The following is a 22,217-nucleotide window of genomic DNA, read 5'->3' as shown; positions in this document are numbered from 1 at the left end:
ACGAAAAGACTGGGGCAGAAAATAGGCCTGGGCCCCAAAATAAAAGTTGGCCCCACAGCTAATCAGAAAGCTAAAAAAAGTGGCCCACATTTGCAAATGGGGGCAGTTTGGTGTGCACCGTGAATATCAACACCAGAATATTGATAGGGCATAACATCGAGGACAAAATATCGAAATAAAATATCGACAGGTAAGTACATTATTTCTATACCTAACTCCAAATACATGTACCTTGACGATATGTATATTTTCATATCATATCATATCATAGCTCATGCATGTATACTTCCCTACATGCAGTTACCTTTCAATAGTTTTGATAGTTTGTACCTCAATAATCTGTCCTTGATATTCTTGAACCACAATATTCTGGGGGTCGATATTCAGTAGTACAACCTGGCAATTTTGAACTTGTAAAGACACGCTGTCTAGAGTTTTCCAAGGTATCGAAGACTGCATTAATTTGTGCTGGCTGCAGGCAATGGTTGTTGTGATATTAGGAAAATAAGCAGTAAAATCTGGCCCATCAGACCATAAAACATTCCCACAAACAGCCAGAAAAAATGGCCCAAACACTGACCTATCAGCCCAGCCCTTCGTGCATTGCCAGATTACATATTGGCCAGTAGGACTCTGCAGAGTAGATTCACTTTTCTGGAAGGTACAATTTTTATCAATACTTGATGATGAAAAAAGGAACAATAGCTTTAGTCTAGTCTTTAAGTCATAGTCAACATGCTATACAGGTACTCAACCTGTGTAAGATCAGAAAAGCCAGTGTTCAAAGTCCGAAGAAATGTACAGTTTGATCACTGTCTAATAAATCATTTGTTGGCTAATCTCGACAAGGAGCATTAGAACACTCCAGAATATACATACCTTGTTGATGTTGTTTACCCCACATGTTCGCTAAATTCCTGGCTCATTTCTCATTTCAAGGCTACAATGTGGTTCATGTCACTTTAAGGAGTTCCTAGGTCACTGATCTACTCGGTAATTATAATGTGAAAGTTTATCTAAATCAAAATTCCTCCTGAGTTCCCAAAGTGAGACCTCTGGGTGTATTCCCACATACAAGGATTCTATGGAGGACACTGATCTGGTTCGGTTCCATTCCCTTACAGTATCTCTGGAACACCTAAGTGAGTGTGGGGTGGGTGATGGAGGGTGTAAGAAATTGGGGTACTGGTTCAAAGGGTTTAAATCCTTGTCAAGCAGCAAACCACAATTCTTGTCTGAGTGAATTCACAAGCAAACCCTATATTAACATGTGCTCAATCCTCACGTTCCTTGGCACAGAATTGTCAAGCTTAAAACTTTGAGGCAATGTGTAAAATATGTGTGCAACACGTCAAACAGTAACACAGTAAAAACACACCACAAATGGGAGCCCACAATAGTTAGAAAAAAATATATATTTTTTTCTATTAATAAAACAGGCCCGAAAAGACAAAAATTCAACTAGAGAACTGGAGATATTGAACTTTAACGTTTTTAGTGAATATAGCACTAAAATGCGCAAATCATCAACTGTGGATGTATAGTGGCATCAGACTGGGGCAAAATCACAAGTTCAGGCTGGAGCACAGCAATGGAGCACAGGCCATCTACAGGCACCCAGTTAGGCCAGTTGAACAGAGTATTTAAAATCCTGGGTGCGGAGCATTGTGTAGATCTGTGTTAAAAGATTTGCCACACAGCTCAAGCAAAGCATTGGTTTCGAGATGCAGCGAGGCTGCGTGCGATGGCCTGTGTTGTCATCAAGAATTCCCTTGACGGGACTTGCGATGCTAAGTACGGCATCGAGTATGCGGCGCGCAGTCTGGACGATGCATCGGTTCCGAAGTGTTGCGAGGCTGAGATGCGGAGTCCAGCATCATCATTAAGGCAGCCATTGAAGAGGGATGCAGGGCCTGTGTAAAAGATGCGGTTCCAAAGGCGATATGGGTTGCAGCAGTGATGTGGGTCATTGTGACAGGTTCAAACCAAGCAGCAGCAGAGATGCATCCATTCTGCTCAGGGTTGGGCGGTGCAGCAAAGGAGATGTAGTGCTTCCACTGAGTCTAGAGAGGCTTGTGAAGCACCTTAATCACCTTAATCACCTTAAGCCCACTTCCAAGGGTCCAGGATCGGGGTGGCACTGCTTGGCAGGGTAAACTCACAGATGGCATAGTCCAGGCGCAGATGCAAGGCTGTTGGAAGCCTGTTATGTTTGTGAGGCTTCAGATCAGGAGGCCAGCCTACTAGCCCTTGAAGTCACTCTGGGTTCTGGGTTCAAGAGATGCAGGTCCAGGCCTTATTACCCAGACAAGAAGGCAGCATGTAGAATGTCAGTACAGCAAAGCAGGAGTCCAGCCGAGTGCAATCCAGCAGAGTGGCCATCCTTCAGCACCATAGCAGTCCTTCTTCCTGACAGAGTATCCACAGGTCCAGAAGTGCAATGATGAGTTGGTGTCTGAGGTCCAGTATTAATACCCAGTTGTGCCTTTGAAGTGAGGAAGAAGATTTTAGAGATTTCCTTTTGAGGTCCCCATGCATCCTGCTTCCCGGCCTGGCTTCAGACTAACGACAAAGGATATGCACTCCTTTGTGTGAAGGCAAGACACAGCATATTCAGGTTAAGTGGGGCTGTGCCCAGCTCCTCACCCCCACCCAGGCACACCTAGGCTCCCTATTGTGTGTGGATGTCGAGAAAGAATACACAAAGCCCAACTGTCAGCTACACCCAGTCATGTGACCAGCGATAGGCTTCAGCCACTAAACACATAAGGCAGGAAAATGCCAACTTTCTAAAAGTGGTGTTTTCAGAATTGCAATCTAAAATCCCACTTCGCCATGAGTTAGAATTTTAAATTGTGATTCCAGAGACACCAACCATGAACGTGTTATCTCTAGAGGTGGCGTGGCCAAGGAGCAGATGGAGAAGGACGCGTGAGCCTGAAGCTCCGCACCGACCCCATCATTTATCCTGCCTACAGATTCAGAACTGAGTACCTGATCGTTTGTACTAGCGAGCGGGGGACTTGGGAACACCCGCTGGCACCACTTGTATTCTGAGGCACCTCGGCTGACTTGCTGAGCTGCGAGATGGGGAGATCGCCCGGAGTGCTGCCAAGATGGCGCTGAGGACAGCTTCGTCACCCCAACCGTCTGCCTGGGAGGAGACCTGAGAGGCTGTGGGAGCTATAAGAGCGCAGGAGAGCGAAGCGGATGCACTCCGATGGCGGCATAGTGGTATATTCTGTCCATCCTTGGATTGGGGACGATGACGCTGCCGTCCTATTAAGGGGCCTGGGGGCTGAAGACAGAGTGGAAAGCGGTGAGCGTGATACTGGTGGAGAGGCGGACAGCGGCTGCCTGCGGGCGACGGACCACAGACCTGGGAGTGACGGCTCCCCAGTCAGGTGCCACGCTGCAGCGCTGTTGGAGGGGGCGGCAGCTGAACCGGCCCATTGCCTCGGGGCTCCAACCGTCAATTTGGGCTGCTGGATGGACGAAGGGCCCGCGCTGTGAGAGACACCCGGGAGGACGATAAATGCGGTTAAGCTACGGTGTAATGATCGGGCACCTCTGGGTGCCCTGGATGCCCGGCTCCTGATTCTGGCGGCCCTACTAGTGAATTGGCATGGTTCACTGCGGCCTGCGAGTGCCGGTGGGGGTGCTTTCCACGAGGCGCTGCCTGGGACACCGCTTGAACTGCGCTGGTGCGCCGTCTGGGGTGGCCATATGCAGTGGTGGAGGAGCGATTGCTGGCTTCCTGGTGTGCTTACCTCTGGGCTCTGACTGCTGCAAGTGCGAGTGCTTATGTGCGCTGGTGCCGGCACGCTACGAGGCGGGTGTCGGGAGGCTGGTGACGTGCCCTACTATAATTTGCCAGCACTTTGCCATCCAGGCGGTGTCTTGGTACCATCGCCCTTACTGCCTTGTGTCCGGTGAACTCCCAGCTGAGACTGGCGGCCTCCCACTCACACTCTCCTTCATTGTTGACTCCAGGTGAAACAGGGGACTGGCTGCCGACCTGGTTGGAACCCCGGGCGCTGTGGAGACCGAGAGTAGATGCCTACTCCTTGTTTACTCCTTGTCCTGTTATGCACTCGGGAGCTGCATCGGCTTGTGGCCCGACTGACAATTGATCTTCCCCACTGGCGCACGACGGGCGCTGTATGCGCACTAGACTGTTTGGCCCTCCTGCGAATGGAGACGGTGGCGGGGGCTCTGCCAAAGTCGATTAGCGCGCGCTCCTCAGGCACACCTGGTTGTGCGGATACAGAGAGCGGGCGGCGGCACAGAGCAGAAGCCGACAGTTTGTGGAGGGAGACTGCTGGAAGCTCCCGCCATTGAGCCTCTGGAGGCCAAGGCCCCATTTCTGACTTGACTCCGGGACAGAGCCCGGCTGTTGTTGCTAGGGGTGAGGGCCTGGAAGCTTGCTGCCGCCCACAGGAAAGGGCGAGGCCGCTCTGCGGGGTGCGGCGATCCCTGGCTCTGCTGGAGGCACAGGGGCTGAAGGAGCTGCTGTGGCCCCATGTGAAAGCGGAGGGCAGTGGAAGAGCTGTGGCCAGGGGTGAAAACGGCCAGGAACTGGGGGATTTGGCAAGCGGAGAAACTTTTGGTCCAGAGTGAATCTACCCTGTTGCCTGGAGCGGAGCTGATGTACTGCTTGGGAGCCTTTATTTGACGATTCCATATTGGCCTTCAACCCTGTTGCTCAGAGACACTCCCATCTGGGAGGATCGGCCAGGTGAGGCCTACTGAGTCGTATTGAGTGTTGAGAACACTGTGCAGGTGTCAGAGGAAGGGTAGGGTTTGTTCAGCTTAGATTGCCTCTGCTTGCTCGGCCAGTATTCAGCCAGGTGGTGAACAGAATCCTAGGACTAACGCAGGGAGTGGTGGTGAGACGGGGGACTCCCTAAGGGCCAACGAGCTCTGTAACGGCACATTTCGCAGCTGGAGGGTCTCCTTATAGGTGGAGGTGAGAGAGGCGTTGCGCGACAGGACAGAGGCTGGGGCCTTGGTAGACAGCAATCCTTGGGGAAACCACAAGGCCGGCAGTGGGGGGCTACCCCAGACCCGGAGGATGAACCGATAGAACAGCGGAGGCAGGATGCGCCTGCCTTGCCCTCGGAGGGCCTGAGGCAGCAACAGGTGGATCAGATCCTTAAGGCTATAATGGATACGAAGGAGGCACTCCCGTAGGACATTACCCAGGTGTCACTGGGGCTGGGTCTTCTGCGAGTGGATCACGCGAAACTGGCTGATCTGGTGAAGCAGGCTGAGAGCACACTGGAAGTCCTGGAACCCTCACAGAAAAAACTGGATATACAGATGGGGGAGGTTACCCGTAGGTTACAAGTACTGGAGAGAAGGGCCGAGGACACTGAAGGGCGTAATAGGCAGAACAACATCTGTGTAATGGGTTTGCCAGAAGGAGTGGAAGGGGACAACATGGTGGACTACCTAGAACAATGGCTGCGGACAGAGGTTGCCCCAGAGGGCCTGACACCTTTCTATACCTTGGAACGAGCCCACAGGGTGCCGGCCAGACTGCTGGCACCTGTCAGACCGCCCAGACCGGTGGTGGCCCACTGCTCCACTATAAGGACAGGGACCCGCTCCTGAATGAAGCACGCACCGCAGGTCCGTATCGCGTGGACAATAATAAAGTGACATTGTTCCCTGATTACACCTTTAAAGTCCAACGTCATCGAGCATCGTTCCTGGCAGTTAAGAAGGCCCTCCGGGATGAAGGTATTCAATACTCACTGATGTTCCTGGTACGCTTACGAGTGACACTGGATGTCAAGACGTTTTTTCACAATGACCCTGAGGAGGCATGGAGTTGGTTAGAGTCTTATCGAGCAGGATCGGGCGCAGCGGGCAATGGCAGAGAGAAGCTGACGGAGGCACTGCCTTCGCGCCATGCAGGCTGCAACAGAAGACGCTGCACTGAAGCGCAGTGTTGCGGCGCATGGTGGAAGCCGCCGGAGAGCACAGCCAGGAGTCATCGGTATCACCGTCGTCAATGACAAAAGGGAAACAAACTACATTTCCCAGGAGGCACTGGGCCGGTGATGCGCTTGACATCATCACGATGCCAGCTTATGACAGTTTCCAGGGCACCGGTCGGGTGCCGTTGATTCAGTGTACTGCCGAGACATGAGGAGGACTGGTAGGGGTGCTTATGCACCAAGAACTCCTTATTTTCTCTTGACTTACTAGAACCGGATTCTGCCTTGTGCTTAATGGTTGCTGCCTGCATTTAGTAGCTGTGTAGTCCTGTTGGACGAACCTTCTTTACAGTTCTTATGGGGCTGCTCGTGCGACCTCCTTCCTACAGGCTGCCAAACAAAGTTGCTCTCAGAACCGGCTGGTAATATTCTCTCTTGAGTAGGTAGAAACAGATTTCTGCCTTGTGCTTAATGGTTGCTGCCTGTGTATTTAGTCGCTGTGTAGTCCCGTTGGACAAACCTTCTTTTCCGTTCTTGTGGGGCTGCTCAAGCGACCTCCTACAGGCTGCATTATGAAGGTGTTCTTAGAACCGGCTGGTAATGGAGATATAATTACCACGGTCTCTCGTACTTTGTTTCCTGTAACCGTTACCAATGGTTATTTGCGGTTACCGGATCGAGACCCTCACTTATTCCTTACGTCTAGCGATATCTCTGTGGTGATTTAACCTTGGGAAAGCTGGGCAGTGTTCCAGCACACCGGCTGGAATTATAACATTATTTCCTTGGGGCATATTACCAACAACTAGCGATAATTATCGCTATGTTGGTTTAGCGGCGATATTTTTATCGCCGAGCTGCGGCAATTTTTATCGCTTAGGAACCTTGCTATTATCAAGGGTTATCTCCTAAGCGATAAAAATCGGCCAAAATGCATGAATATCGCTGAAAAGTCTGCGATATTCATGCATTACCATGCTAATGCTCTTAGCCATGTTATCCACCTACCATTGGATAACATGGCTAAGAACTGCTCAGGGGCAGGTGTTAGCTTTTGGAGATATTCGCGCTTAGCGCGAATATCTCCAAAAGTTGGTAATAGGAGATAGCGATGTTAGCGACTGTTTCCAGTCGCTAACATCTTGGCACGCCCACTTTGCATGCCATTAGTGATAAATATCACTGACATGCTAAGCGGGGCCCAAGATGGTCGCTATCTCCTACTAGCTGTCGCTAACTGGTGTTAGCGACAGCTAGGTAATAGGGAGATAATTTTATCTCCGCTTTCTTGGCTTTTAAAGCCAAAAAAGCGGAGATAAACCCCCTTGATAATATGCCCCTTTGTCTTTATGCAGCAGGGGCTTGTTGAGCTTATCCTGGGGCCAGCTCCAAATACCCCCCTGTTAAAATCCACCGCTAAATTGAATGGTTGCTAGTGGCTGCTCCTCTGTGGAAATTCTTGATCACGAAGTATCACTGCGTTATTTTCCTTTACAGGTATTTAAGCCTTGTGTTATTAGTGTATGGAATTAATACATTTAAATAGTAAGTGATACTTATATATGCCTTGGTGTGTATCATTTTGTCTCATAGTGCCTTGTTCTCGTTTCAGGTCTCCCTCTCTGCTGTTCTCATCCTTCCTTTCCCTCGCCTGATCACCCCAACGTGTCTGTTGTTCCACTCAGACTCTGGGGCTGTCGGGAGGTGGAACCCATTTGAGCATCGTACGACTCTGAGGATTCAAGGCCCTGACACGCAGAAGCCCACTACGTCTCAGACTGTGATAGAGAGATCAGCTGCACTACAAGCAGTGACAGAGATATCCCAGGCGGTGAAGTGACACTGGTGGAAGAGTCAGCTTCGTATAAAGGCTCAGCTGGAACTGACACTAAAGGGTCGGACACGGGAAGTGCTCCCCTGACTCACGTCACCCCTGGGACGGGGAACGACCTTGTGGATGCCTGAACTTGCACATTAATCCATGAGATCAGTAAAAGGAGTTGGTTGACCCTGGTTCCTCTGCTGCTGGGTGGGCAGTCAGGTGGGGGCATATCTGACTTGATGGTGGTGGAGTGCAGCTTTGTTGTGTGACTGTCTCTGCTTGGGTTACAATCGGGGAAATTGAAGCAGTGGGGTACAGTGCACAAGCTTATTGAAATTGTAGATTAGATCTTCTCAGCTGTAGGGCACCCCCCTTAGTTTTGCTCTTTGAGTGACTTTCTGGTAGATACCAGAAGAACTGTTAGTGATTAGTTTGGATGGGTACCAGCTGTCTAGGGCCTATTCTGAGGAGGGGTTGTTGGGAGAGTTTGTGGGTTGTTTTTGGGGTAGTTCGAACCACCAGTGTGCCACTGGATGGAGTGCAGTCATGGGTGAGGGATAAACACCACAATGGGGGCATCACCTGAGTTGAAATGCATTACATGGAATGTACGGGGGATGCGCAAGATGCAAAGGCGCCACAAGATTCATGCTTACCTGGTACGTAGGGAAGTGTAGATTGCTTTCCTTCAAGAAACCCATGTGAATCGAGCTGAAGGACAGGCATTACAGCGCCGGTGGAGGGGCCAACTTTTTTGTACGACGTACTCTGCTTTCGCTAGGGGTGTCCTAATATGGATTAGGGCGGGGGTTCCCTTCCAGCCAGTCCAGCGCTTAGTTGATCCAGAGGGGAGGTTTGTGGCTGTTATGGGGCATTTGGATGGGAAATAAGTAACATTGTGCAGTGTGTACACTCCCAGTGTGTACCAGGCAACGTACTTTGCTAGACTGTCAGGGAAATTAGCTCCCAACTTGACCGGTTCAGTGATAATGGGGGGTGATTTCAATTCCATTATGGATATTGGGATGGATAGGTCTCACCCGCCGCTGCCAGAGGCTCCCATACATAGAATATCGAGAATCCGGAGGACTTGGCAGGAAGAATGGGGGTTGATAGATTCATGGTGTGCACAGCACTTAGGGGAGCGGGAATATTCTTATTTTTCCGCTTTGCATGATCTGTATGTACGGTTGGATGCCATTTTGTGCACCCCAGAAATGTATGAACTAGTAGGGCACAGTGAATATTTAGCAAGGACAATTTCAGATCATAATCCCCTCTTGCTGACGATGCACTGGACTCGGGAGAGGCCTGCAATTCCGAACTGGTGTCTGCGCCCAGAGGCGTTGGAAGACCCGGTGTTCCGAAGTGCAGGAGGGTATAGAGGTTTATTTCAGGGAGAACGAGGGTACGGCTTCTTCCATGGTGCTGGAATAGGACGCGTTTAAAGTGGTGGTGCGGGGCCTTTGCAAAACTAAAATGTTTTGAGTGCGGAAGATGCTTCTGCAGGATATAGAAAAGGAGGAATGGCAACTGTGCTAGGCGGAGAAAGCCCGTCCAGAGAATCTGGAACTGCAGGCTGAGGTCCTGGCCGCGAGAGAGAGGGGAGCAACACAAGTGGAAAGGTTACGTTCTTTTGATTACAAAGTGCATTTGGCGAGGGCACATGCTGAAAGGATTAAGGCGAGCACATTACTGGCCTGGTTGGCTAACCCAACCCAGAGGGGGAAGCCTATTCCGTCTCTGACTACACACGGGAGCGCAGGAATACACCCAGAAGGGGATTAATGGGTTATTCTTGGCCTATTATGCAGATTATGTAATTGTGTACTGTGATGTTGTATATATAGTATGTTTTTAGTAGAGGAATGTAAATACGTTTTTGTAAGTGTTGTTAGAAATTATATAAATTGTGCACTAGTTCTCCTTTTCATATAGAAAGAAAAATTAAAATATAAAAACAGGAATTAAAAAAGGTATAAATAAAATACTGGTTCAAACATAAAGAAATGTGTTTGGCTTATAAGCGTAAATTATAAAAGCTTGTAAAAAGTAGAGATTCAGGCAAACTTTTTCTTATTTATGGATATGGCCCTGCCTGTTTCTCTTCCCCTTGGGCCAAACTCCCTGATTTATATGAATGGCATGAAGGCACCAGGTCTTGATGGTTATACTGGCATATTTTACAAGACATATAAAAAACCTGCTAGCCCCATATCTCCTTGAAGTCTATCACGAAGCGCTTGAGTGCAAAGTTTTGCCACCCACCATACGCGAAGCGGTTATTATTCTCGTCCCTAAGCCCGGGAAAGACCCACTGGAATGTGGCTCATATAGACCACTTTCATTACTCAACTTTGATAATAAGATATTAGACAAAATAATAGCAACGCAGCTGTTCCTTCTTCTTGGGCAGATAATCTCGCCGGCTCAATAGGGGTTCATTCCGCATAGGTCGACGGCCTTAAGCCTGTGCACCCTGTCTGCGGTGCTGCATCATATTTCGCCAGACGTTCCTGTAGCTGCTGTTTTGCTGGATACCGAGAAGGCATTTGACTCCCTGGAGTGGCCATTTTTGCTGACGGTGCTGGGCAGAAAGGACATGCCTAAGGGTTTTATTGCACTCATTACTTTACTCTACACACAACCCACTGCTCGAATACGGGTGAATGAGACCCTCTCTTTACCTTTCATGCTGTCACACAGCATGATGCAGGAATGTCCACTCTCCCCCCTCCTCTTCATCGTTGCACTTGACCCATTAATTCAAAACCTACATGAGTAGCAGCTCCTTAAACAGGCCCACTCTTAATCAAACTGTATGCGGATGACATCATACCTTACGTTTGTCACCCCCAAAATAACCTGGCACCGATAATTAGAGAGGTTGTCAGGTTTGGTTGGCTCTCTGGGTTGCGCATCAACTAGAATAAGTCTGAGGTGTTCCCTTTCACCAAAGCAACAACAAGGATGTGCTGCGATACCACCTAGCATGGTACGAAACATCGGTAAAAAATCTCGGAATACATCTTCAGGGGGACATAGAGCAGATTATACGCTTGAATTATGGCCGTTGGTGGGCAATCTGTGGCTGCCCATTAGGAAGGTGGGAGTGGCCCGGCGCGTACTCACCAGATACTCGATCAGCAAGGTGGGGGAACTGTACCCCGGGGGCATGCGTTTTCGTACACAGAGGATGCTCGATTCCAGGGAGCTTCATTCATGGATCAGTTCATACTAAGCAGAATGTTGAGGGTCATGCGAGACCGGAGCCCGGGTTTCCTGTTAGAGCCAGAAAGCTTTCCTCTGCTAACACTTATAATCTCCGACTTCGGTAGGGAACGCTTTATCTCCAAGCTATACAAAGCCAGCATGTCCCTTCTACCGAGTAGAGATGCTAAGATTCGGGAAACATGGGAACGAGATTTGGGACATCCAATATTAGACTACCAGTAGCAATACTGTTGTACAAAAACACGGACGGTATCCCTCAACAATAGGCACAAATAAATTAATTTCAAATTCCTTTGGAGGGCATATATAGCACCTGAAAAACTGCACAGAATCGAACCATCCTGCCAGCAGACGTGCCCCACATGCCACGTACATCGGGCGGACTTTGCGCATATGACCTGGGGTAGCGAAAGGATCGGCAGATTCTGGGGGGAAATTTTCACAACAATAACACAGATGGTACACCACTCCATTCAGCCCAACCCAGAGATGGCACTGCTAGGCTATGTCCGCGAGGTACTGAAATCTGTGCACCGATTCTTTGAAATCGCATTATTGGTGGCCAAAAGGGAGATGCTCATCCACTGGGGAAGTAAACCAGCCCCTACACAGAAAGCTTGGCTAAATAGTATACTCAACTGCAACACAAATTGTGAACTATATGCTACATTGCTTCCTGTTGCCTCCAGGCCACGCGACATAAGGCAGCTGCTGCAGAAATATTTGCTAGAGAGAGCCTCTGAATCCAACTCACAGTCAAGGGATGGGAATGATTCAACTGGGGAGGGACGGGGTCACCCGATGTTGAATATACAAGGTGCTGATGTCACGGCCGAAGGATAATGAATGTTGGGTAACATACGTATCATTTAAAAGCCTGTCGGTAGGAATGATCATTATGTCATTGCAAGATATAATTATGGTGAAGCTATGTGCATGGGACAGTCTTACCGAGTACTGCAACCTGATGTTGTACCTTTTTGTTACTGTTGTGGTAAAAATAATAAAGAATGTCTAAAAAAAAAACATTGCACATTGCCTTCTCGGCTGTCCAGAACCTACCCTAGGGGTGACTTGTATGTACTAAAAAAAAGGGTTGGGCCTGGCAAGAGGACTACTTTGTCAGGTCGAAATGGTAATTTAAATTTCACACAGGCTCTGCAATTGCAGGGCTGAGACATGTTTAAAGGGCTACTTAAGTGGGTAGCACAGTCAGTGCTACAGGCCCCATAAGTAGTATTTAATTTATAGGCTCTGGGCACATATAGTGCCACTTTACTATGGACTTATAAGTAAATTAAATATGCCAATTGCTGATAAGACGATATTACCATGCTTAAAGGAGAGAGCACTAGCACTTCAGAACTGGTTAGCAGTTGTAAAGTGCACAGAGTCTAAAGGCGAGCAAACACAAGATCTGAAAAAATGGAGGAGGAAGGCAAAATGTTTGGGGGAAGACCACCCAAAGGCTGACCGGTATAACAGGAGATTTGTATTTTATGTCACTTTTTACACAGTCTTCAGCTAAGTGTCCACTTCTGCCAAATAGCAACATGGTTACATACAGTGGATTTTTTGTAAGCTGGAAATGACCTTCAGGTTGTATTTCAAGTTTTGAGGCAGGTAGCGTCAATCGCTGTAACTGCAGGCTCAACATGGTGGCATTGTACCATGGTGTGGTCGTAGCAGCTGAAGACCTCATGGTCCCTAAAACATGGCTCAAACAAGGAGAGACACTCTGATGCTGGGCTCAACAAGGTCAGGGAACCCAAGGCCAGCTTAGAGAACGTGTGCTCAAAGTGTACAAATATTTCTCAATGTTGGGTGTTCCAAGAGTTGTGAGATAGTCAAGGTTCCAGAGAACAGTACTATGCTGGTGTTCGTTACATGGATGCCTCAAAGAAAATTGTTAATTTCATAGAAATAACTTAGTTCCCCTTCATTATTCATTCTTTCAAAGTAAATAGTTCCCAAGCAATGTATCCAGAATATTTCCCACTGTGAAGTCTCGTCGATCTATCACTTCCTAGTTTCATTGAGTGAATTGTTGCCAAAATCTGATCTCATAATAGGTTGATTTAATGTCCATTTTCAATCAAGAGTGTCACTAAATGTGTATTTGGGCTGTTAGTCATATCTTGATTTTTCTTCTCGTGTGTCCTACATGTCCAATACCACAGGGACATTTTTGAAAGATAGACACAGAATGTCATTTTTCACCTCTACTGGGGTGGCATACTAATGACATTTAGAAGATGTTATTATAATGACTGCAATTTAGACATGCTTGTCTTCCACTGTGGATGTGGATGCTGTAGATATTTTGTGTTATTTAATGCTTGAAATCCCTAGGTGTCCCCTAGGTGTCTAGTATCCCTTATTTATCGAATAATACACACTCGGCACAATGTAGAGGATTCATCGTCATGCTCTAAGTGGGGAGAGGAGTTAGGCGTTGAGCTCACAGAGGAACTATGGGAATACTGTTGTTCGCAAACTGAGCGTATATCAGCCAGCAGCCGACTAAGAATCATACATTATAAATATCTACACAGACTGTACCACACTCCGGCCAGTATGCATTGACACCACCTTCACGATACAGATAGGTGCAATAGGTGCCACGCGCCGCAAGCTGATTTCTTACACTTGTCCTGGAACTGCCCAGCATTACACAAGTATTGGGGACACGTCTTTACAGCACTCAATCAGATGACCAATACGCATATAGAAGCTACGCCACTGCTTGCTCTATTGAGCTATGTCAAACATGTTCCATTGGCTCACCGCCGCTACACAGCACTTGCATTGCTGATGGCTAAAAGACGGGTAACCTGTAGATGGAGCAGGGGGGGAACATCCTTTACAACGCAACTTTTACCACGCAGTGCTATTACAACGCAGGTTTTACAACGAAAACCATTACAACGCATTACACTGGGGGGGCGCTCTAGGATAAGGAATAAGTTTAATTTACTATCCAACACCTTCCCTAGTGTCCACAGGGACTGGAGTTGGAATAGTAAATTAAACTATTCACTATCCAGCACCCCCAAGTGTAATGCGTTGTAATGGTATGCGTGGTAAAACCTGCATTGTAACAGCATGCGTGGTAAAAGCATGCGTTGTAACGTGATACATCCGGAGCAGGGGAAGGGCACCCAAATTTACGGATTGGATTAATGATATGATTTATTGCCAAGAACAATCTGCTCTTTCTGCTGAGCTCTTACCTAGTGCATCTAGGCCCAGAGACATATGGTCGCCACTAACATCCTATTTGGTGTCAAGGCCCACGGAGAAGGACCATTAGCAAGCCTGTATGTGGATCATTCTGCATTACCATTATTCATTAATACCCATAGGGTGCCTGACATTGGAGACACTGATTGAATGATATTGTCGTCAGAGAATGTAAAAATGTTAGTGGGGTGCTGTGTCCCGAAGGTGCTCCTCGATGTTCCTTTCTTTCTTTTTGACCAAGCTTAACTGCGGTTATACATGCCATGCTGCATTGCTTAGTATAGGGTGCAGTGCTGAATGATGAGCGGTAAATACATGCTACAAGTTTATGACTTACCACAAACTTTATTGTCTTTCATTGTTTCTGTGTCCTGCTACCAATACAGATAGTTGTCATATTGATGATCATTGAAACGCAGCCGGCCTGAAGTGGTTGTAGGCGGCTTGCTGTGTTAAATCGTACTGATTATATGGTTTATTGATTGATGCCTGATGATCATTCTGAGGTGCTGCCGGCCATGATATGGTTGTAGGCACTGAGCTGTGTTCACATTCTCAACTATTAATAAAGGTTTTGGAAAACTAAAAAAAAAAAAAAAAAAAGAAATCCCTAGGTGTTTTTACTACAGGTGTATGACTATATAGGGGTGACGTTTGCGTACAGATTTTTTCAAAGTTCCACAATGATGGTTCTCAACTGCCTGCTTTGTCTGGAAAACCTAGTTACAAGTTCTGGTCTTGCAACTTTCTGTTTCTTCTACATTCTGCTCTTTTTAGGATGTCTCCACTGTAACACCTATCAAGTAATTTGTCTGTAACCTCACTTTTTCTTAATTGAAGTCTTCTGAATTGCTTATATTGTGTTTCTTTCTAATGAGTCGTGGAAGGGCAGATTATGCTTGAGTATCAAAGAATGGAAAGAGTAGTAATGTAAAATGTTGTTACATTCAGTGCTTTTTATGTTAAGGTTAGATTTCTACTCATTGCCAGATCTAGTGACCCATACTTTCCATGTTCATCTATCAGTCCAATTTTTGGGGTGGGTAGGATTGAGTTTCTCTATGTTGTTTCCTAGTTCTTCTTGATTTCTGTACCAGATAAGAAAGATATCATCAGTAATCCATAAGTGCAGACTAAATGGCAGATTGAGAGTTTGGCGGGCAGGGTACTAGATTCCAAACACGAAGGACTACCCTGTGAGCCAAACCCATGAGCCCTTTGCCATATAGGAGGGCTGCCTACTTTCTGTTTACGGCTTCCTCATCGGCTTTGCCGATAGAAACCTTCCTAAATGGCCCGTCAGAGCAGGGTCTATTTAGGGTTCATGGTGTGATGGTCCTTTTTTTAGGTCTCGCTGATCCAGCGCGCATGCACTGTCAGCGAGACATTCAGAAAGCCACTTTTGGAAGTGCTTCTAAAGCGGGAACTAGCTTACCTTCACGCGCACAAGCACGCACGCGACGTGCACAGCACTTTTTTCCGTCGCGAGCGCGCGTGTGCACAACTCGCGTATTTTTTAAACATTATTTCATTTCGCGGCCTGGCCGCACAGCCAATACTTGTTACTTTTACTTTAATCTTGTTTCTATAAATCAGTTAAAAAGGCTTAACGCAAACAGTTATGTCTCAAATCTCATCACATCTTTAAATACAAAAGGCCGCGGATTTGTGTAAACATGGGTTTTTCTATCGTCTTTAGTTCGGTTTTGATGTTTCGGCGTGTTCTCTATAAAAAGCTACTGCCGAGCTGCAGTCTGGTCTGCTGACATGGTGGCTCGCTAGGAGCTGAAGACATAAACAGTTTATTTCTATTGCATCTCAGAGCGCAACCCTGCCCGATAAACTCCGAGCAACCCTCCAGTGTTCCAATTCTGCTGGAAGGCACAGCGAGGAGGCAGCGTTAAAATAAATACCAAGGCAGGCTTTATTTACAGTCCAAGGCCAACGTGGCAAAAAGGCATTTGGGAAATATTTATGCAAGCATTAAGATTCCCCTTATCCTGTGACACATGTCGTCTGTCAGGATTTCTTAAAGGGGAAGGGTGGCATGCTTACTCAATACGCCCCTTCCCGCAACAAACCATGCTCCGCAGTGTTAAAACATCCCGCATTGTTAGCAAGTTTAACACCTACTAACTTATGCATTCAGCACTGCTGCAGATGAATATATATTTTGCTTCATAGAAACAGCTGAGACATTTTCTTTCCATGCACAGTGTGAACTGTGCAAGTGGAAACTGCAGGGGAAATGTGAAATGTCTGCTGCAATGTGCTCAGTGCTTCCGCTCGTTGTGCTGTTCAGAGCAGTAATTGGGGACTGCTGTGCATATTATCTGAAGGCACGCTCTCTCAGCCACCCTCCCTCCTTGAGACGCTAGGTTTGAGAATAATGCCCCTACAGCAGGCAGGTGGGAGGTTAAAGTGCACCGCTTGCAGCAAAGAGATGAAAGCAATGCATAGCTATTTGTTTTGCTAGATTGTCTTTTCTCTACAGTCAGGGGCGTAACAGAGGTCCCCGCAGCCCCTGCGTTGCGGGGGCCCCCGAGCTCCAGGGGCCCCTTCAGCACACAGTACATTTGCTGAGCTCAGGGTACTTTTAAAATAACTCCTGCTGACACGCCTCATTTCATCACATACGCAAACGTGATGAAAGTTTCACAGCACACAGCTGCGTGGTTTTCAGCCTCAGGGTGAGGCATATGATGGGGCATGGCTGGACCAGTATTGTTATGTTCAGCGCAACCTGCATGTGAGGCAGACGGTGAGTCCCTGGCAGTAAGACATAGGCCATAATTAAATAATTGCTGCCCATGGTCTTCTGCAGCCCGCCCCTGCCAGCCACCGAACCGAAGCTGCACTGCTGCAGGCCTCAGGGAGCCAGTCGGACTCAGAAACAACTAGAAGTGAATGGAAACCTATGCTTGTTCTACTTTTATGCACAGGCAATATGATAATAGTCACCCCAGGCTCCCAAAACGCAGATCCATTGTCGCACTCAGCCAATTTTTGAAACATGGAACCTGTCAAACACAGCACGGCCGGGAGGCTATATAAAATCCAGTTTTCCACTTAAACTAAAATCAGAACATGCAAATGAATGTCCTTTTTTCATTTTATTTTAATAGCCATCTGCATTTAGCATGTGCTTCACGAAGACCTGTAACTGAAGAGCAGGCAGTGGAATCTAGTATATAAACAAAACTACATAAAAGTTAAAACAAAATCAATACTTCTAAGTAAAACGCAGAGAGAAAAGGTAAATTGCCATTCAAAATGAGGGATAAAAAGAATACAGAAAATATCTGAACCACTAAGTGGACGGATAAGGGATATATGCTCTGCTCTGGGAGTCCTGTGATTTATTTGTTGTGTTGATTAAGGACATTTCTTCCTGATATACTATTCTGTTTTGTAAGACGACTTTCTAAGAGACTGAGAACCAGAAACCACCTGCACAGTGAGCATTATAAACTTGAGACTTTTCCTCCTGAAGTGGACATTTAAATCCCTCAGCTTGTCCATCAGTGTTAGCAGCAGAACCCTTAGGAAGTACGTCTCAAAAGAGCATGGATTTTTCAAGACATTTTATCTTACCCTGTAGCTTTCAGATTACTTACTGATTTGGTATGATGTTTAGATTGCAACCCTATCTGTACAGGATATAGTATACACTTTAAATAGAGTCACAATAAAAATTTGGGACCCATAGTGCCCATACTTTTTAGTTAGCATCTGAAATTTGAACAATGTTTAGTCAAAACATCCAAACATTCAAATAAAGTGCTCCTTAAAATGAGTAACGAGTGATGTATAAGTTGGCTATTCAGTAATCAATATTCTGCTTTGTACAGATTATAAGAAGCCATATTTGAATAACATTAAGATGCTAGCTGAAACGTTTTGCCCCCTACGCTGGTGAGTCTGGGGATTTCTTAAGGCTTCACTCTATACACAGTGTAATCATCAGTAGTCCAATGAAGCAATGTGTTACCAGACCGCAGGGCACTGTTAGAGGATTAGAGCCCGTCCCACTTAATTCCAACAGTATTCTACTTTTCATATTAGTAAATTTATGATTATAATATGGGTACTGCGAAACCATCATAAATTAAAGAACATTACTTGATAGGTTGCTTTGCAAGGGTGTCTAGTAGTATGATGTGTAGCGGTGAGCGGAGTGGTGATTGGAGCTACAGACGTTGTACCACGTTTTACAAGAAATAGATTTCTTTGGAAGACTATGGGACAATTAGAGATGATGGTGGCCACAGTGGCCACCCTACCTACATATAGTCAGATCCTTTAAAAATGAAGCTCATTAGCCTTGCACTCCTATATTAATGACCAGTGTAAGGTGCTTTGTTTAAAAAACATTAGGAAAGCTAATAGGTCTTGTATGGCATGATGCGAAAATGTTTATATGGTCAAGCTTGGCAGAGCATCTGTCGCAAGAGAATTATGTGAGCATCATAGAGAGGGACTTGGATTCCGCTCACATTTGGGAGCCAAGAGTACATGTTTTGATAGAGCAGAAGTTGTGTACTTCCACAAATAAAATGCTTGCCCTCCACACAGCTGTAATCATTTTGTTCATGTGTCCAGCTACCTAAGATTGGATTCAGAGGCACACATATGACGTGGCAATGCTATTAAAGTCTGTTAAGAACTAGAAAATGTATGGTGCTTTTTTCGGGCAGCAGCACAGATGGGAGGAGGACAGTCATTTGCCTACATAGATGTTCAGGCCTGGCTTGACTGTGCAACTGTCACCTGACCTGTCCACCTACACCAGTATTATTCTACAGTTCTTTGTTTCCACACAAATACATATCCACTCCCATGCTGTTTAGTTATAATGTTTCACATACCATACAACATTCTTTTAAAGCCCGACCTATTGACATTGCCAATGCTTGTTTTCCCCCCTTTTGCGGTAGGCATTGAAGAAAGGCTGCCGTTTAACTGTGGAGGCCATGTGCTGTAAAAAAATGTACATTTTAAAAAAGAAAATAATTTTCATATAAAACATAAGAGCTTCCTAGCAGGCAGGTTTACTTAAAATAGATCAGAAACCCCTTTTGGTTTTAAAGCAATCACAGGAAAATAGTATTCTTAATGGCTCGAAAAAGTATGATTTGCTTTGAACTACTGCAACTTGAAATCATACTTTAAATACACAAGAATGATAAAAATACAGAATGGAAAGAAAAGAAAAGAGCAATGATGAAGTAAAATTTTTGGACCGGCAGTCCCAACACTTAAGCACATTTCCTTTTAGACACAATTGATATGATAAAAAGCTGACCTAGCTCCCCATGCTATATGTTGTGTTAGGAGGAAGCAAATGCAAATGAGAGGTGAACCGACCAATTGATGATGATTGTTTTTTTTGTGTATGCATTTAAAAAAGATATTTGTATAGTTAGAAATTGTAATTTTCAAATTATGTGTCTATATATTGTTTCTAACTTTTTCGTTTCCCTATGCAAAATATGCTTTTCAGAATAAATGATTGAAGAGTTTTGTTTTCCCTACACTTGCATTAAACCTTTCATCCCCAAACAGTGATTCCAGATGGATACTGACATTTCCTTTGCCCAATTCCATGTAAACAGATGGCAAAGGGGGGTTTCTGGAGTTTAAGGGCAAGCTGTTAAGCACACATTGTCTCCAGTGAAAAGCCAATACCCGGCCTCAGATGGCACCTGATCACCAGAACAAAAGTTCAGAAAGATGCAATGGCACACTAGGTGCAGTGAGAACCCAAAATCTCATAATTCATAAGTAAAACCTTTATAGGATCAAGATACCCTTATTGACTGGTCCTCCATCAGTGAGTGCTAGGGGGTCTCTGATAGTATGGGTAAACAAGCTGGGTTCCTTTCGGGATCATAGTGCTGAGGGGATGAAGGTAAGTTCTCACTATTTCATGCAACACCTGCAGGGTGCAGGTAGCATGTACATGCGTCACAGGATTGATGTGAAGGTAGAGGGTCTTCAGCCACCAGGCTGAAGTGGATGCAGTAGCAGGCAGATGACATCATGCGAGGGAGCATCTTGTACCTCCTCAGTCATGTTCATGCTCCCAGCTGCAGAGTGAGGGTAGTGACCAGGACCAGAGGAGACAAATTTAGCAATAATCCCATAGATTTACAATGATGCGTTCACGAGGCTCATTTATCCCCTATTAGAAGGATTGTCAATAGAGCTACTGATTGAAGAAACAGAGCATGGATTAACAAGCTTCCACCTGTATGATGATGGTGTCAAAAAACCATCAAAAGAATCATCTGGCAAGGGGAACCATTGTGGGCCCAAGTCTCTGTCAACCTTCCACTTATCACATGTGATCTGGGTTGGAGGTCCCAGAACAAGGCTGAGATTAGAGTGTCCCCACGACAGCCACTTTCATCCCAGGAGGGTGACCAGAGCTACAACGCATTGTTGAGGCAGCTTATCCTGCATGGTTGATGCTAGAGTGCAGTGTCCTTGTGCGTGGGCTGAACTCTGAACCTCCTTGAGATAGACAGATAATGTTTCTAACGCAAGCGGGTTTGATTCCCCAGAGCTGCCAGCGGCATAACAAAAGCCCTTGCAGCCCTCATGGTGTGGTGGAACCCCCAAGCTTCAGAGGACCTCTCCGGCACTGGCTGGTCCCTGAGCGTTGGGGGCCCCCTGCATGTGCTTTGCAGGGGGGCCCCTCAATTTTTGTTACGCCACAGTGTACAGTAGGTTGAAGTTACTGTGCATCCCCAGATTTGACTGTGCATGCTTGTTTGCTTTTCTAAATGCTGATAAACTATGTGTGTTTGCAGTGATTGGGAGTAGCCGGTTAATCCTAACCTTGCCTGCCGGGTCCCCGTTAGCGTGCTCGTGTTCTGTAGCGCATGCGGGGCAGTGTGATGTGTGAGCATTGATTCTGAGCGGCTGCAGCGCACGCAAAGTTGGGTAGAACACAGCTCTGTTTTCCAGTGCAGTGCTGTCTCTGCAGGCATAGGTTTGCCCTGCAGCCTCGTGAGGCAGTCGGGAGAAGGTCGGACAGGCACCGATCTACAGAGAGTAGCCTGTGCTAGAATGTGAGGCACACGCATTGAGGCATCGCTGTCAACCCATCGAATTAGCAGGCATGGCAAGGTGAGGCTGCTGTGCGAATTTACTCTTTATTTTCACTGCATTTCTTTGAATAACCCACAAGTCAAATCCATTTTTGTTTTTTCTATTTTGCTACCTACTCTGGAATATCTCTTCCTTAAATGTAATGACTTGAGGTATCAGAGAGCAGGACTTAAGCAAGGCCCCCTTCCTTCCTACTGGCAGCGACCTGACAAATATAAATGTTTTTTATCAAACCATTGAACCATTTACCACCCTATATTAACCATTTTTAGGTCGAGGACCTAAAGGCTGCACTTGCGCAGTCTCCGGTCGGAGATTTAATGTTTTTTAGACGGGGCTTGAACCCGCCTCTCTCCTCCATCTCTCCTCCATTGGCTGGCTTCCTAAACGGAGGCCAGCCATTGGAGGAGAGGGGTGTCACTCCAATCAAGCCCCGTCTCTTTCGGATTCGGGGGCGTGTTTTTGGCGTTCTTTCCACCTGTGACGTCATCCGTCACTCAGAAGCCAAAAACATGTCCCCGAATCCCAAAATGTTCGGAGCTTTGCGCCGCCATTTCTGCCCGACCTCCTGACGCGACAAACCGCGAAACGTTTGCCTCTTCAAACAGGGCCCGGGCTGATATTTGAATGTCCGCGGCTCTCATGTGCTGCCGGATGACTTCCCTCCCTCCTTTTCCTTGTTGCCGTGTTGTCTCTCTGCCCTGGACGTGCCTCCCTCCGCAGAGCTGTGCCGGGCATCAGTCCTTCGCTGCAGAAGCCGTTCAGCGAGTACCTGGAAGCGCAGTGGAAGAAACTGCACCACACGTCGGAGAGCGGAGCCCCCCAGGTATAAGCCTGCCTGCATCTTCCAGAACCTT

At 46.7% G+C, this 22,217-nt stretch overlaps 1 protein-coding gene across 3 annotated transcripts in view; it reads right to left on the bottom strand.

Moving 5' to 3' along the window:
- MSS51 (MSS51 mitochondrial translational activator) overlaps positions 1 to 22,217 on the bottom strand; it is a 455,682-nt gene that overhangs the window by 167,507 nt on the left and 265,958 nt on the right. The window lies entirely within an intron of this gene.

Source organism: Lissotriton vulgaris, chromosome 10 (genome assembly GCF_964263255.1).
Source record: "Lissotriton vulgaris chromosome 10, aLisVul1.2, whole genome shotgun sequence".
Lineage (NCBI taxonomy): Eukaryota > Metazoa > Chordata > Amphibia > Caudata > Salamandridae > Lissotriton > Lissotriton vulgaris.
This window is presented reverse-complemented; position numbering and strand designations above follow the sequence as displayed.